At 39.6% G+C, this 18,077-nt stretch overlaps 1 long non-coding RNA gene across 2 annotated transcripts in view; it reads left to right on the top strand.

The window, feature by feature from the left end:
* LOC120380138 overlaps positions 1–17,778 on the top strand; it is a 74,124-nt gene extending 56,346 nt beyond the window's left edge. For both annotated transcript variants that reach the window (XR_005587636.1, XR_005587637.1), the window contains exons 4-5: positions 17,192–17,242; positions 17,747–17,778. This is a non-coding gene — a long non-coding RNA (uncharacterized LOC120380138). The remainder of the gene's footprint in view (positions 1–17,191; positions 17,243–17,746) is intronic.
* The last annotated feature ends 299 nt before the right edge of the window (positions 17,779–18,077 follow it).

Here is an 18,077-nt window from a genome sequence, read left to right as displayed (position 1 = left end):
TCTGATAGGACATGTAGCTTCAACAGCACAGTCAAGAAATCTGGCATTAAAACATTTGCTGACATGGCCAAGAAGACCAAATTTAAGTCTGGCAAGGGAGGAACAATCACAGCAGCTATCAGTTCAGAAATTTGTTTTCTGCAGAGCCCTGTCCTTAGCAAGATTCAGAGATGTTTGGTGACTGTTCTTAGTCACCCGATAGGACCTGTGTTCATGTCACTCTTTCATGATGATGGAACAATGAGAAAACAGACAAAGCTGAATTAGGGAGGCAGATAGAATCTTAAGCTGAAAGAATGCATGAGCTAAGAGCATGCAACAAAGAAACCACAGTGTACATGAAAGATATCATGACTGTCATACTAACGATGGCTGGAAACAAATTCCACACATTCAGTGAATTGGCTGCTGAGTATTTGAGGCAGATCCTAAAAGGATTTGACAAAGCTAATTCTGTAATCTAAATCTTTGACAGCTATGACAACATTAACTATGTGAAAACTGCAGAAAGACAGCACCAGACAGGAATGGATCTATGGTTGGATGCAAGAAATACCAGGTGATTTTTGCATGCCCTGTTCCTCCATGGGATAAAGTTTTTAAACATGGTATCCAACAAGCAGTCATTTGTAAAATTCCCTGTGAATAAGTGGTTCAAAATGCACCTGAGTGTAGGAGCACACACAAAACAAACACTCCTTCTTGCTGGAGGCTTTTCCAATGGTGAAGTAGCAAAGTCCATCACCAGTAGATGTGGTGAGGAAGCCCAAAACTTCAACAGTACTCAAGAGGAAGTGGACACAGGGATACTTCTGTACGCTGTATGTGTCAATATGGCCTTTGGATATCTTGTTGTCTAAGGAACCACAGGTCCTTGCTGTTCACAACTTTCCAAAAATGGAACATATAGATAACATGTGGATTAAAAAAGACACCAGCACAACTGACAAGTGTTACTCATACCCATGCATACAATCTGTGATGCACTCACTGCTGATTTCTGCAACATACTTCCTGCTGTACACACATTAGCAGGTTGTGACTCTACATCATTCCTATTTGGCATAGGGGAAAAAAATCTGTGTTTAATGTTGTCAAAATAAAGGGATTTTACCACTTCAGAAATCTTGCCAAATTGGGAGAGAGAGATGGACAAGTCACAATTTCTGCAGCAAGGAAGTTAGTAGCAGTGCTGTATAACCAGAGCAAGAAAATAAAAGGAGACGGACACAGACCTAACTTGCTTGAGCCTCAGTATAGCCATCAGAAAGGACATGTCACTGGCCAAACTTGCATCATGCGAGCATAGTTTTGAAAAGCATATCAAAAGAGCATCTTGACAAAAATATTTGGATGCCTTCACACATAGACAAACCAGATATTGGATCTCCATTTTCACCTGGATGGGAAAAATATGGATTGTGAACTACTTCCTGTATTCTGAAAGGGCCCAATGACATCTGAGCTTCTACAAGACCCTTTTTTACCTATACCAATAGGGGATGCTGCTCAATCAACTGAGTCTGCAGTCAGAACAATCTTCCTTGCACAGATCTGTGTACATGCCAAGGCAAGGAAGCCTGTAGTAAACCACAAATTCTCAACAGAGATTGTAATGATGAGCAAGATGATAATGATAATGTTGACTGGAAATGCCACCAGCGCTATTACATTTCAATGAATCCTGTACAAATGTATGACTAAATTTTGTTTTACCCTTTAGATTGTTGTAGTGATGCTTTGAGATCACAAAGAAATCCAATTTTATGTCTTGAAATAATGAATAATCAGTAAACTATCATAAGTTAATGCAAATATTTCAAACTGGCCATTTTAACATGTTGATAGTCACTGTTTATCCCATTTATATGATAATGGCACCACTTGACAGTGCCACATCATACCTCATCTTAAAGTATACTTAATAAACCTGTCAAATAATGTATGATGTGCATGTGTGTAGAGAAGATACATTAAGTCTACCAAATTGGTGGTGTCTGCTGTTCACATATGTGCACACTATTATATAAACCCTGTGGAGATAAACACCACTGGAAGTATCACCTTGGAAAGCCAGACTGACAGCTTCCCTTGTTGCCCCTGATTGGTCCAAGTGCCTTATTTAAGCCCAGGAAGAGCTCCAGGAAGTGTCCGTGTAACAAGGTGGACTCCCCTGCCACTTGTAGTAATGGACCTACCTCTTGACTTGCTCTTGACTCCAGCTCTGACCTTTGGGTCTGACTCCTGGTTTCTGATCCTTGATTCTGGATCCTGACTCCTACTCTAACCTCTGGTGCTGTTTCTGGCTTTTGACCGCCACAGCTTCCACAACTAGACCTGACCATCCAAGCCCTGGCCATGACACTTTCTGCCAACCAGGTGAAGCATGTCACATTCCATCCTCACTTCTTCCTACTCTTGGAACACCCCTGTCCACCCTGAGCCAGTCCCAATGTGTCACCTGCACTGGGGAGGCCAGGAGTGGCTGAGATGAAGGTGGCTATGCTTCCTCTCCACCAGCCTGTGATTCACTTACACATTCTGGGCAGCTTTAAGATCATTTTATTCCATTTTGATGGCACACAGTGATCTTACTAGGACTGAGGATCTGGCCCTTTATTTTTAAAGAAGCCTTGACCTCACCTCCACTTTTTCAGGTGCCATTTTGGGCCTTAATTTTTGCTTCCACATAAAAGCAAGCATATATAAAAAAATTAAAATTAATCAAGCACTCTAAAATGTCAGCCATGTTTTGGAAAACAGAGTGACTGCTTTGTTTTGTACTTCACATCTCATATTTATTTGTTTCTTTAAATAGATTTTTAGGGGATTTTATCCAGGTGTTAAAATTTACAATATAATTGTTCCAGACATTTCTGTCTAACCAATTTGTTATAATGAGTTGCCATGGCAATGAGTGTTCCTCTGCTAAATGCCTTGGGTATATCCCGTAAAATGGTGGACTTAATCTGGAGTATCACTGTTAACAGTAAATTTATCTATTGAGGAAGCAATTTCCGGTATCACAACTTTATCTTGCAATAAAAATATATTCACTGTCCATCTACATTGTGATGACTTAAGCTGTGCTAATAAAAATTTTATGATGATAGATACATGATCAGAAAGGGAAAATTATCCAATACCACATTTGATATATGGTTGACGGAAGCTTGGTAAAATAAAATTAAATCAATACAGGAATGTTTTACTTCTGGATGAATAAAAAGCATAGTCTCTAAAACTCTGGTTAATCAATTTCTGGGCATCATTTAAGTCCGGCTCTGATGTACTTTTGCTTATGGAACTAGATGGCAGAGGCTGAAGCATGTATTCTGCCTGTGGGACAAAGAGTGTAATTTAAATAATTTCTGACAAATAGTGCCAGTTTATGTACTCACATATGTATGCATATAGACATCTATCTGCATGCATATGTGTGTAGGTGTGTATACACATTTACTTGTGTATGTACAATGCTGATTGTTAGGGCTCTTTGAATTTGGAGAAATACCATTTGGGAAAATGTGTGCATAATTTTTTATCAGTTCATTTTTTCAGTGAAGCATAAGAATCCCAATACCAGAGCTGGTCAAAAACTCCCCAAATTTTGAACTTTTAACATTTTCCCATCAAATATTACTGTTAACTTTGGATGTCGTAACAGTTTGTTTCACTGTTACTTTTAGTACAAGTTCAGTGTCAACAAATGGATGTTAACTGCATTATGTTGGGGACATCATTGTTTGTTAATAGGGCTTGTTAGTTAGGGGGAAAAGAGATGTTTGAATGCTTTATTCCCTAGCGATTCACAATGCCATTTCATAAACTTTTGGAATGGGCCTCTGTCCAGCAAAGCACTCAAGCATATGCATAACTTGAAGTACCCAAATAATCCCATTGAAGTCAATGGAATCACTCACATGCTTAACATTAGAAGCATACTTTGATATTTGCTGGATAAGAGCCTTAAGGAATATTTTTGAGAGGAATTAAAGAAGTGTTATCTTTATCTTTGGTTACCTTTAGGTATGGGCTGCCTTCATGTTCTGCAGTCTGCCTTTTTAATGACAGATCAGGGGTAGTCAACACATTTTACTTTTAGATCTAACCACTGTTTTTTTGTGTGAAACAGACACCACTTTCTAATCAGGCAGCTTTGATGTTCTTAGAAGGAGGGGAAAAAATGAACGCAACTTACTGATGGCTGGCAGAATGACATTATCATTTCATTGCATGATGAGTGTTTGTGGGGCAGGGAGCTAGCAGTAGCAATAAAATGATCAGGAAAATCTCTTGGTGAAAAAGTCTGTTCTCACAAAGCAGATGTTGGCGGAAGCACGGTAGTTCACCTGACTAACCTCTCTTTTGCTGTGATGAAGTATAACCCCACAACAGTGATAGTGGCCCTCTCCATGCCTTTTCATGCTGATAATGCAGGCCTTTACTGTATGGCTCAGGATTACAGGTGTGTAAGGTGAAAGGCATTAGTCATAAAGTAAACTCCGAGCATATCCCTGTGCTTGGAAGAGTTTCCCTGTTCCAGTCTTTTGCTAGTGTTTGTCACCCAGTGCTGGGCATTCATACCAATAAGAAAAATACAGACGGTACTGACCTAGCAGTAAAAAATACAGGAGCTGTGACAATGCCACTGGTTAGCTTAATTTAATTCTTTGCTTTCCTGAAAATAGATGTAAATACTCAAATGGATTTTGTGAAAGTGAGAATCAAAGTCCACTCCCCTTCCATCTCTTGCATATTATGATTGAGACACAAGGTGGGTGAGGTAATATCTTTTATTGGACCAACTTCAGTTAGTGAAAGAGACATGGTTTTGAGCTACACAGAGCTCTTCTTCAGGTCTGAGAAAGGTACTCAGTGTCCCAGCTAAATACAAGGTGGAACAGATTGTTTAGCATAAGTAATTAACACACATTTTAAGGGATCATTCAGGATGAAATGGACTGTTAACACCGCTGCAGTCACAGAACAAAAAAGGGAGGTTAGTTTGTTACAGATGGTTGTAATAAGCACTAAATCCAGTGTCTTTATTAAGACCATGAATTTCTGTATCTAGCAAAGATATAAATGTAAACTCTCAGGCTTGTCTTTTGAAAGTGTTATGCAGGTTTCCTTTGAGGATAAGGAGTGAGAGGTCAGATATGGAGTGACTGTTTTGTGAAAAGTGTACTGCCATATTGAACATTTCCTTCAAAGATTTTCATATGTTGCATGACAACATTTTCAAAAGGTTCTACTGAATCTGGGTGCCTTCTCTTTAACACCTTAAGACTGAATTTATCAGGTGTATCCTTTACTTGATCTGGTGAAAAGATTTTCTTTTCTTTTCTTTGTTTTTTTAGAAAAACAACCCCGTCCTTTCCCCAGCATTCAATATTTTTCAGTTTTTGACAACCAAAAACAAATGAAAATTGCTTTTGATTTTCAACTATAAATACATAAAGTTTAGTTTTCAAGATGCTTTTAATGAAAATTCTAAATTTTTGATGTAAATTAAATATTTTTTGGCTTCTTTCCAAGTGTTTTATGAAAAATAAAATGCATCTCCCAAGCAGCTCTAGCCACTCCTCTCTTGGGAGTTAGTGGAAGCTGGAGGTGTTGTGAAAGTCAGCATTAAACATGTCTAAAGCTGGCCACACACAACTGGAAGAAACTAAAACGGGAAGCCACTTTTTGCTGCATATTTACAGACTCTGTGGTGGTAGCCTCTTTGTAGTGGTATGAAATACTCTCATGCATGCACTGGGAATAAAGAAGAACTACAAACCACAAGCAAGTAGAGCTGGTTGAGAATTTTTTCATTAAACATTTTTTTCCAGCAGAAAATGACAATTCACCATTTTCACTAATTCAAAGTGAGAGCAAAGAAGGAGCAAAACGGAAGCAAATTAGGTATTGACTTGCACCCACTTTGCACTTGTGTAAATGGCTACATAAGGTGAAGGGCAATGGAAAATTAAGCCCTCCGTTGTGGAGGAAGCACTGTTGAATAGCTTTTCAGAGAACCAACATTTGCTTGAACTGGCCCTGCCGTGTGGCCAGCTCTGCTGCTTGCACAGAGAAACACTGTGTTTAAAGACGCTGCACAATGCAAGTTTCCAAAAGCTCTAAGAACCAAGTACTAGACAGCTGTGTATAACTTCCCTCACAGAATCACTCTCTTTGTGGAGTTAGGCAGGCGGCAGAGAACAGTGGGCTGAAGGGAAGGGATGGTTTCTTGTTTATTATGTTTGCCTGTGGCTACAAATTCCTCCATTAATTCATTACTGTTTGTAAAATGGTTTGACTTCCTCAGATGAAAGGCATGATATAAATACTGGGTATTAGATTATTATTTATTGTTATTATTCTGTATTATTTTGCAGGCCTGGGGCCTATTATAGGCCTCAAAGTTTGGTACTTCAATCTACATACTTTGAACAACAACACAAAATCAAATCTCTACAAAATAACATCACTCTCCCCTACAATACTCAGATGATTTATATTTAAAAAACAAAAAAAGTAACAACAGGCACAGAAGAGACATGGTTCCTCAGGCAAAAAGCAATAAACCCACCAAACCCACAGGCAAACCCACACTATGTTCGTAGGAGGCAGCTATTTGTAAATTGGCATAGCTCCATTGATTTTACTAGGAGTGGTAAGCACTATACTTAGCAATTACCATTTAAAAGACCAGGCTCTACCGGCTAGATTCACAGGAGTTTAGGCACGATGAGGTACAGTTTTGCCACTCCCAACTTTTAGGCACCTACAAAAAACAAACAAACCAAAAAACCCTGGAATTCACAAAGCCTGAGCTAAGCGCTCATGCTGCCTATACAATTCATAGAGGGAGATAGTCACTTCAGAATGGAATTCACAAAAGCCAGGACTCAAGACCACCCCCTGCCAAAATAAGTCAATAGGAGATGCCAAAGTGAGGGGTGTGTCCTAAACCCCATGCCTTTTGGGGAGTTCAAGTCCAGGCTTCAGGGAAGCAGCTCCCTCTATTTGGGATTATCATCTGCAAATTTTCTCTTGGCATTAGGTAATTACAACAATTTTGGGGTGGAAGGAGGAGGACCTCCCTCATAATTTTTAGTGCAGTGGCTTGGGTACTCACATAGTCCTGCCTTGAGTGCAGGGGACTGGACTAGATGACCTATTGAGGTCCCCTCCAGTCCTACACTTCTATGATTCTAAGGGGTAGATGCCTGTTTCTAGTCTGCTCTCTACTTGAGGGTGAGGAGGGATTTGAACAGGGATCTGCCACCTCTCACATGAGTGCTATGGCTACGGGATAGTCTGATTGGAGAAGGCATGTATGCTGGGTTCTTCAATCTCTGCTATTGACGATGTTCCACTGGATTAAATAATTAGAGTAATTGGTCCAGAGAGAGTGAGAAAACTTGAGAATGACTGAGAGTCATGAGTAAGAGTTCTCTCTCATGAGTAAGAGATCCAGTCTCTATGCTTCAATGTCTCTTTGCTTAGTTAGCCAAAGTGGAGCTATTTCAACAGAGGAGATTGAGGAACTCCCCCCACATACCAGAATAGGCCATAGCTTGTTGGTTAGCCCAGCCTCCTAAGATATGTCAGCTCCCTGTTCAAATCCCTTCTCCCCCTCAGGTGGAAGGGACTAAACATTATGAGGGAGGTTATCCTCCTCACCCATTGGTGAAAGGCCCAATCCAGGAAAAAAGCCTCTGAACACACCTTACCAGATCGGGCCTCACAGGCCTGTTAGGTGGGGTACACCTATTTCCCCCGGTTCATGCATCATGCTGAGACTTAGGCATCCAGATGCACTCAGGACAGGCACGGAGGAAACTTTTAGTGCAAAAACAGGTGCCAAGCAAGTTTTAGGTGCTTACAGGGTTTGGTGCAGCTTTATGAATCCCAGTGGAGCCCGATTCCAGGATTTAGACACCTAAAGTGGCATTTAGGCACCTCAATCCCTTTATGACCATAGCCCTAAGTTTGTATAATGCTGGGTTTTATCAACTGTTCCACCAGTGTTTGCTGGCTATCACAATTATAGACGTAAAATATAATCCGTCAGTAACAAGACGTACAAATAAAGTTAAAGGTACATGTTTAAAAAGGATGGGCCAGATCCTCAGCTGATGTAACTCGGCATAGCTCTGTTGAAGCCAACGAGGCTATGTTGGTTGATACTAGCTGAGGTTATGGTTGAGTGACTATTAAAACTTTTTTAAAATTACTTAAGTAGTCAAGAGTAAAATGATCAAATGAACAAAGTGAAAAGTAATTATGCATATCACTATTATTACATCAAACTACATGTGCATCAATGACTTCTCTGGCAAACAGAATTGTTGTCACACAAGATATGTCTTTATTTAGCAGTCATAGGATGTTTTCCTACTGAGGCATAATGTGTTTGAGATTGATACATACCATGCCTTATTTGTCATAAAGTCACTGAATCATACTTTGCCGCCATAGTCAGATTCAATTACTTAGTCACTGGAGCAATTGATTCATAACTAGAACTAGTTGGTTTGATCCACAGATTGTGTTCATTTTTGTTTTAAATCAAAATTATGTAGTTTTTCTTATAATGGACAAAGTTCAGGAGACGCCTGAAGCAAAACCAAGCCATATTTGAATTATGAATGAGCCAAAAAAATCCACAACATACCTACATTGTTTTTGTAGAATTTACCAACAAGATACATTTCCATTGCCCAATTACTCAGAAACACCCCTGACCAAAATTAAACTTTCCCCAAACCATCCGCTGGCCTGACATTAAGTGAGAAATTTCCTGTTCAAAAGAAGAAAAGAGAGAGAAAAAATGGATTGAGTTGCATGTGTCAAAACTAGCGTTTAGAATGGAATTGTGGTTGTAAATATGGAGCCATGACTGGGGGGCAATAATACACACAATAATCAAATATCCGTATCACACAAAAATGAGACACACAAGTTCCTAATTCCAAACAAGTGAATTAAGGGCTGTCACATTAGGAGTAGTCTCTTTGAAGCCTGAGAGTTTTTCACAAATAAGTTTGAACGCCAGCACTCATGTAAATCAATTGGATTCTTTCCTTTTTTACTTAAATGGGCTCTGGAGTAGACTTTAGGTCCCAGTCCAAAGAACTGCACCACAAAAATTCCACCAAAGATACAGTACTTTGCCTGGGGCTGAGAGCCTTGCTTATGTGGTACTCTATGGAACCGCCTGGTAGTTGTAGTGCAAATATTCTGCAGCCTCATCAACGGGGAATATTGCAGCCTGGCCTGTCTGAAGGATCTGTAAAGAAATGCCTTTTCTGATCACTCTTAGGAACATTTCTTCCTAGGCAGGTTTTCTAGATAAACTCTAACAGTTAGTTTTAGTCCCAGAAGGCAAATAATGGGGAGTGAAGCACAAAACCCTGCAGTTAGTTTTGGCAGTAATACCTCTGCTTTTCTAAAAACGCAGATTTCCTTCAAAGCTTCTCTTTGGTTTGTCAGTGATGCTCCTCCATTTCTCTGAATAATAACTCAAGCCCAGCAGTCGGTTTTATAAACCTGGGGAAAACAGTCACCTACCTCTAGCAAGTGACCAGTGGGCCATACAAACATTTAGGGCCAAAATCAGAGGCGAATCAAAGGCAGTATAAATTGATGTACTGCCTCCTGATTAACATGTGTTAATACCAATGTAGACATCCTTGGACTTCAACATGTGTTATCTATACCCCTTGTCCATTCTCTCTTAATTGAGTCTATTGGTATCTGAATCTGAGAGGCTTTTTGTTTTGTGTCTGAACAGCACGTAGCACTGTGAGATCCTCGTCCACAGTTCGGGCTCCTTGATGTTATGATAATACAAATAATTATTCATTAATTATTTATTTATTAATAAATAACCATACTAATAAGGTGTAAAGGATTCTAAGCAGTGGACATTTAGGTCACATGTTGAAGGGCCAGAAGAGAGAAGAGTAATAGGAAAAGCAACTGAAAGGAAGGTGCAAGAATCTGTACATCTGGGGTGGTCCATTATCTTTTGTCAAGATCCAAATTTCTTGGTCAAAGTATAGTCAAGGTCCAGATTCCAGAGAAAATAATTAAAAAACACCCCAATAATGATACTAAATAAATAAAAGGATTTCAGAGTCTGTTCAAAAGCATCTGGAGGTCCAGATTTGGCCTGTGGTCTACCTATTGACTACTCCTGCTGTACATTAAAGCAGTCCTCCCATCCTACACATTCTACCAGCTTCCTCAATCTCCTTAGCATCTATGGTTGAGATTTTTGAAAGCACTCAGCATTGGCCTAATTCTGCTCCCACTGCTAAAATAAGAAGACTTGAGGTCAGGAGTGTCCAGGATAAGCTTAAGGACAACTGGTTCCTGAATGCACACTCTTCTGCAAATAAACATGAGAATGCACATGCTGTCTCTATAGAGCTTGGATCCTGCACCCACTGAAGTCAGAGGAAGTTTTGCCATTGACTTGTCAGTGCATGATTGTCACCTAGAAGCATAAACTCTCAGTCGTAGAGAAATGTTGTGCTGCACATGCGCCATATGCAACTCTTAAACATTCAGAATTGTATTAGTTTCCAAGCAATTTCTTTCCAAGTTAGTGAAGTTTGATCACCTCAGTGAGGACTAGTGACATGTCCATGTTTCAAATTTCAGCCATTTTTGAGTTACTGAAGTAAAAAAAAAACCCTGTGGAAATACTATATATATTTTTGGCCGCAGGAAAAAATTATTTTTCACATACACACAAAAATGGTTGAAGGAATTCAGCTCAGCCTTCAGATGGAAGTTTAGCAAGGAAAGTTTTATCCTAAAATATATTTTTCAGAAAGGTACAAGTCTGTGAAAACAGGGCTTGTAAATGAAACAATCTTCCAACCTCAGCTATTCAAACTTAATAATAAATATTTATTAAAAGGAGCAGAGTTTCACATCATTTATAGGGATCTTAATCTCAATATATGACTTTTTTATAACTATTTACACTAACAGTATGATGCTCACATATGAAGTCTGCAATCTGCTGAGGTCAGTTTAGATTCTTGGAAGCTGATGGCATCCAGCTGGATTCTGGAATTCATTGAGATCATCCCCTTTCCTTCTATATATTCTGAGCTGCATCAGCCTTTGCTCTGTCATTGCCCTTTATGCTTCCCTGTTTACAGACAACAGCACTTGCTTTCTTTTGCACACTTCTTAATACAGGTTTTAATGCTTCCAGAACACTCACAAGCAATGCCAAAGTGATAGCTTTGGCCAGATTAAAATAACAGTTACTCAGGACTTTCTTTAGGTCTGATTCAATTACTATCTCATGGATTCCTCTGTCCTTCTGTATTTTTATTTTTTTTTATAAAATGTCTATTGTTTTATATATTGTCTATATTATTGGGCCAGTCCTGCAACCTTTATTCATGCAAATTGTCCTTATGCACATGATCAGATGAGTAAGGATTGTGAGACTGAGTCCTATATTTGTACAGCATCAGGTATATCTTCTATCTCTCAACATTTAACTGCCTACAACTTTAATCTATCCGGTAGTCTTTGTGAACCTAGAACCTCTTAGTGCCAACAGGCAAGGAGCACAGAGGGGAGTGCATAGGGGTTACAGGGATTTCTTGAGTCTGGCATGTACATTCTAGTTCACCAAAGAGTATCATGTAAGGTTTGAAACAAAAGCCGGTGTCACACTGATCATCAATGTCATTGTGAAATGCACGTACAAACATTATGCAAGGAGTATTGTTCATACATTCAAAGTTATGTTAACGTCTGTGTCTAAGGACTGGTCACCAGCAAAGGTGAAAAGCAGGTTTTTGGTCAAACAAGAAATGTTTATCTATCTGGCTGTTTACATATAAATTGAGTATTGTCTGGTTCAGAATGGAGTTCCTCTCACCAGTCTAAACCAGATGTTAATAACAGATTGTAAAAACTTCTAAAAGAGAAAAGTAACAAGAAGAAGCAAACAGCAGTGGGCTGAACCCTATCTTGAGGTGCACATCAAAGGTTTGCTCTTGTATATTTGGGGGATAAAGAAGACACTCTGTCATCCTTATCTAGGAAGTAAATGGAAAGTGAGTTTACTCCATGGAAGAGGGGTCTAAGCCAGGGTTGGTTTAAAACATTGGAGAGAACTTCGGGTGAGATATGCTTCTTTAGACAAGAGGATAACTTGTTAGTTAAGTTGAGTCTCTAGAAAGCATTCGATTTTGTTTTATATGCAACCATTTGTTTCCAATACGCTTACTCACTAGCACTTGAATCTCTCTGCCTTGAGAATAAACCTATTCTTGTTTTTGCTCTAAACATATCTAAGTACTGTGGTGTTAAGCAAAGTGGTGATCCTGAATTGAATCTTGCAAGCTGATGTGTGTACTGTTCTTTTGGGAACACTGGGCCTGAGTATTCAGTGGATAAGGGGCTGGAGACTATAGGGAATGGTCGGAGGGCTTGTGGTTGGTGTGTGCCTATTGCTAACCTGTGCAAAGAGACAGGTCTGTGGAGGCTGTGCAGCAGTGTGTGTGTTGCCAGAGGTGGGTGGTTTCAGGGAGCTGATCTATGGCAGGCACAAAAAAGACTCCCTCATGCTAAGGGCAGATGGTGATGAGGTACCTCAACAACCTGGGTACCCCAAAGGAATTCAACAGCCCTATTAAATCAGTATGAATAATGGGTTGTTTATGTGAGAAAGGGCTGCAGGACTGTGTCTTAAAAATACTTTGATACAAAAAGGAAAACAAAACAGTTAAATAAAAACAGCAAGTCTGACTTGCTCCTCTTATGTATGCTGGTGTAAACCAGGAGTAACTCCACTGAAGGAAAAAGGACTGATTCTCCTCACACTTACTTTGGAGTAAACCAATAGTACTTCAGTTGCAAAAATGTGCTAGATCCTTAACTGGTATAAATAAGTGTCTATCCATTTACTTCAATAGAACTAGCCTGATTTGTACCAATTGATGATCTAGTCCAATAGATCTACACAAGTGCAAAAACCAATGGAGATACTTACACTTCTTGTACTCCAGTGTAAGAAGAGAATCAGGTCCATTGTAATTGAGAATAAGTAAAAAAAATAGAACAAAACTGTTCAATTCATCACATTCACTGTGCCACAGTTTTTAAGACATCAGTTTATGTGATTAGAAGGTAATCTCACTGGCTACAGAAACATTAACACAGAACAAATAAACAGTTACTTGTATGAACAATTAAATAACAGTCATTTAACATACTTTTTATTTCAAATTTTGCATAAAAATCCAAGTTCGGCATACTTAATAAACTCCACTGTAGATTTAAAAAAAAAAGTGTAGTAATTAAACCAAACAGCTCCCTTTTAAATTTTAGGAGAATTCAGTATAATGAATCTCTTCAGAAATGGAAATATTTTTTCATGCCACCAGCTATCATGCTGTTTTGATTAATGTTAAATTTTACCACACCTTATTTTTCTCCAATGTAAAAATGCACATAAGTTACAAGTTGTTACTACGGTTGTATCAGTACGTACACTGAAGTCAATGGGAGTTTTGCTTCTCAGAACAGTGCCAAGTGTGTATTGTATTGAACGAACACACACAAGACCTGATTCTGTCTTCACTTGCACTGATGTAAAATAGGAGTAATTCCAATAAAGTCAGAATGTCTGATGTGGCCTGTTCAAGTTGGAGGAGTTACAAAGGTGTAAAATTGGTGTAAGTAGGGGGAGAATCTAAATCTGTAGATTTTTAATTAAGCCAATGATTCCCCCCTTCTTACATATTAATTGTTAATTATTATTTATATAATGGCAATGCACATTATTGGCCTGACCCAAAGCCTATTGAAGTCTCCATCTTGTACGTGACATCAGTTCAGACTCCCTTGGATATACACCCAGAGGCCAGAGAAGAGTAATGTAGCAAGGGCAGCAACTAGCTGGAGGCTCTAAGAATGTGTAAGTGAAAGCAGGTCAACACCTACTTTAATTTAAAGATACTTCCAGCCCTTTGGTGTGCACACAAACTTAAATACCCCTACACATTATTCAGTCAATGACTGGAGCTAAGGGAATTTATTTGAATGTAAAAGAGTCTTGTGAAGCTGGCTGAATAATATTCCTCAAAGCACAATTTCAACAATTTTATATCTTGTTTTAGATGTGGGGGGGAATTTTATGTTGTTGTTTTGTTTTTTAATGGAAAATAGCTTTTTGCCAAAACTGAACATTTTGCTGTTTTTCATTTACTTTGAAAATTTTTGAAATTTGGTTGAAAAACTGAAAAACAATCCCTTCTACTTCTTTCCCCCCAATTGCTGAAAACAGCAACAACAACAAAATTAGTTTGGGTTTTTTTGATGAAAATCCCAAAATTTTAGTCATAAATGGATTTTTTTTTTGTGGTGGGGGGAGAAAAATAATTTCTCAAACTTAACTTGTGTGCTGTGCAATCATGAACTATTCATAGCCATTCCCATTTTCATCAGCATTTTAGTACATAATGTTGATGAAATATTTTTCAGTAACTAGTCACCAAATAATTCAGCTGAATAATTTTCAGATAACAGGTTGTTTTGTCCACTGTTCATACTCTGTTCACATTAGGTTTGATTATGCAACATTGAAAGCTGTTGGGTGTTGAGTGCCATTGAAATATCTTGCCCTATATGACCAAACTTTGACTTTACCTTTATAAGAATATAACTGCAGATTAATCCACCAGCAGCTTCATTAAATCTCGCATTAGAATTTTCTCCATTATAAGGAAGTAGTTAAAGTCAAGTCTGAAATGATTTCAATTTTACTTGATCATGTATTTTATCTGTGACCTTGTCTACACGGTAGCAGTGTGTAGGGTAAAAAAGGCAGGCTGCATCCACAGACTCTGTGGTGTGTAGCTATATGTAGCAGTGAAAGGTTCTGGCAGGGGATAGGCAGCGGGGAAAGGTTCTGGCTGCTCCTGGCTGCTGGACCCTTTCCCTGCTGCCTACCCCCTGACAGGCTTTTCCTTGCAGCTGGAGTCTGTCAATGCAGCAGGGAAAGGCTTCAGTAGCAGGGACACTAAACTGCTAAAAACCTCAGTGTGGATGTGGGAGACATTTCTTGGATGCATACATAGATCACTATGTAGGGTATATACCTTCCAGTTCAGGCATGTAGGGCAATCTCAAAAAAGATATATTGGAACTGAAGAAGGTACAGAGAAGGACAACAAAAAATGATTAGGGGTATGGAACAGCTTCCTTGTTCCTCTCCCCAGGTAAAAAATGCAGAGTGGAACAGACTCTATTCCATCTGATTTCCTTGGGATTTATATGTGCATATGGGGGGAGGGTAAATTTCAGTTAGACGGAGAGAGGTTGACTGGAAAGAACTGAAAAACTGATTAGGAAAAGAAAACCCATGAGTATATTGTTCCAAAGTGGGCAAAATGTGACCTCATCAGAGGCCTGTATGGAAGCAGAAAGGCTGCCAGAATTGCTGGATCCTTCAGGAGGAGCTATATCGGTGGGTAGTGTTGCATGGTAGATGGGTGGTCTGTTGGAGGACCATAAGTAGAGCAGGTCAAAAATGTTACCCTCAGTGGCCTCTCCCTGCAGCTCCCAGTTGTTTGCCACTGCCTCTCCCCATGGCTGCAGCTCCCAGATCGCCAGCTCTAGCAGCTGCCATTCTGGGAGGGGACCTGGCAGCACCATGTGACTGAGTGGAGCCAGAAAAATCTGAAGGGCACATGACTCCATGTGCCCCATCAAGCATTGCCTCTGGATTCTGCCCAGCGGGGAACGGGATCTTGTGGCTTCAGCAGGGGATCTTCTGCTTGCCAGGGCTTGGGGCTTCAGCAGAGGGGGGGAGAGATAGCTCAGTGGTTTGAGCATTGGCCTGCTAAACCCAGGGTTGTGAGTTCAATCCTTGAGGGGGCCACTTTGGGATCTGGGGCAAAAATTAGTCCTGCTAGTGAAGGCAGGGGGCTGAACTCAATGACCTTTCAAGGTCCCTTCCAGTTTGAGGAAATTGGTATATCTCCAATTATTATTTATTTATTATAAGCCCTGGCAGGTGCACCCCAGCTCTTGAACTTCTGAAGATTGTTGTATGTGGCTCAGAGGGTCAGTAAGTTTGGCCACCCCTGATATTTATCTTCCAGAAAGGCATCTAGTCTAGATTTGAAGAGATCAAGAGAGGGAGAATCCATCATTTCCCATGTTAGTTTGTTCAAATGGATAATCTCCCTCACTGTTAAAAATTTATATCTTATTTCTAATTTGAAATGTCTAATTAGTCACTTCTGGTTTCTGAAACATTAAAGGAGAGACTGAAGAATTTCCAGACAAAATCAGAAGTTCTTGGAATTTCTTGAGAGAACTTTTTGTGAAATCCCAGCCCAGTATTGCTGACTCACGTGATCCAAGCTGATTTTTTCAAAAGTGGTTTTGATACCTCAATTTTGGGAACTCAACTTGAAACACCTAGAACCAGAGCCTTCCCACAGTATTGCTCTGGTGGCTCAAAGAGGTTGTAAACCTAACTGCGCATCTGAGAATTTCCCAAACATGGAGGAATCACAGAGCTCATCTTCAGATCTGGGAACTGAAGAAGAGCTCTTGATAAGCTCAAAAGCCTCTCTCTTTCTCTCCAACAGAAGTTGGTCCCGTAAAAGGTATTACCTCACCTACCTTGTCTCTCAAATTGTCCCAGAAATTCTTATTGCATGTGTGGGAGAATAGAGGGAGCATGGATAAAGGCATTACTTAGAGTTAGTAAGAATGTTTTAAATTTCAGCTATTTTTTTTAATTTAAAAGGGAGATGTTTGTATTGTTTTGAAATGAAAATTTCAGTTTTAGAGCCAGCTATAGAACTGGTCTAAATATTTCAAATTGTGAATTTTTGAAATTTCAGAAAAAGGGGGGAAGTTTTATAAAAAAAAGTATTGCAAAATTTCTCCCCTCTGCTTTTTTTTGACCAGCTTTGCTGTTACTCTAGCTCCTGTCCTCTTTTAAGACATGCTAATATGCTTTTAATTCCTCATGTTTGGTGTGTTGAACTTAGTATTGAGTTGAATAAGGTCAGACAAGTAATATTCCTTGTCAGTTTTACCTGTTAGTTAATTTACAATTTCTCTTGACCTGTGCTCTGAACACAGCTCCTTCTACATTCCATAATCAGCCTCCCTTCTCCTATGTTCTTCTTTGTAGTATAGTCCTCAGTCCCCAACGTTGCACAGTGGAGACTCTGGAAGAACAGCAGTAAGCTATTCACATGACTGTTGAATGTGGTGGTTGAAGTTGGTGAAGTAAAATGAAAGGAGTGGGTGCTTCATGAGGATGGGAGAGTGAAAACATGGTGCCCAGCACAAGTTCTGAGGCACTGAGCAGCAGGTTGTGAGACTATTGATTTTATCAGACTCCCTCGGACATGGGTCTGTGTCAACAGCTAGTCCTTCTGGCCACCCACACTCCCAGATTAGTCTAAGTGCAGCTCTGGAGTAGCCATTACTCCTGGCTGGCAGCACAAGTGACTACAAATAATAAATGTGGCCTCTATAGATGTCATTTTTATTCACCTACCACAAGGCCACACCCTCTCCACCCCCATTACACCCAACATCCCCCACACCAACTTACCATAACTCACTCCAGTGCTATCACAGAGATTTACTCACATTGCTACACACATTTCTCTGCACTATGTTGAAGCCTCTTTGCACAGGTGGTTAACGCTAAGGCTTTGGCTCTCTGCACTTCCTTCAGCAGCCTGCAGGATCAAGTCTGTAATGAGATACATGGTTACAAGTGGCACAAGTTTCCATCTCTAGGCCGGTGAGTTTACCTGCTAGTGATATTACTATTTGTATAAATAACTTTGGGGCTAGGACTATCTTCATTTTGTTCCCTGTACTAAGCCAAGTACTTTGTCAGCATCTATTAAATAATAACAGTTAATAATAAGTGTCAATGGAAATCCCTTTTTGCAGACTTCTCCTCTACTCCAGTTAAGTGTAATGAATCCCCACTTAATGCAGTTGTGGCTTGTATTAAAGTGGAAATTTACTACAGCAAAACAGGCAGAAGTCAGTTCGCA

The sequence above is a fragment of the Mauremys reevesii genome, linkage group 1, assembly GCF_016161935.1.
Source record: "Mauremys reevesii isolate NIE-2019 linkage group 1, ASM1616193v1, whole genome shotgun sequence".
Classification (NCBI taxonomy): Eukaryota; Metazoa; Chordata; order Testudines; family Geoemydidae; genus Mauremys; species Mauremys reevesii.
Note: the sequence above shows the minus strand (reverse complement) of the source record. Positions and strands in the feature narration are given on the sequence as shown.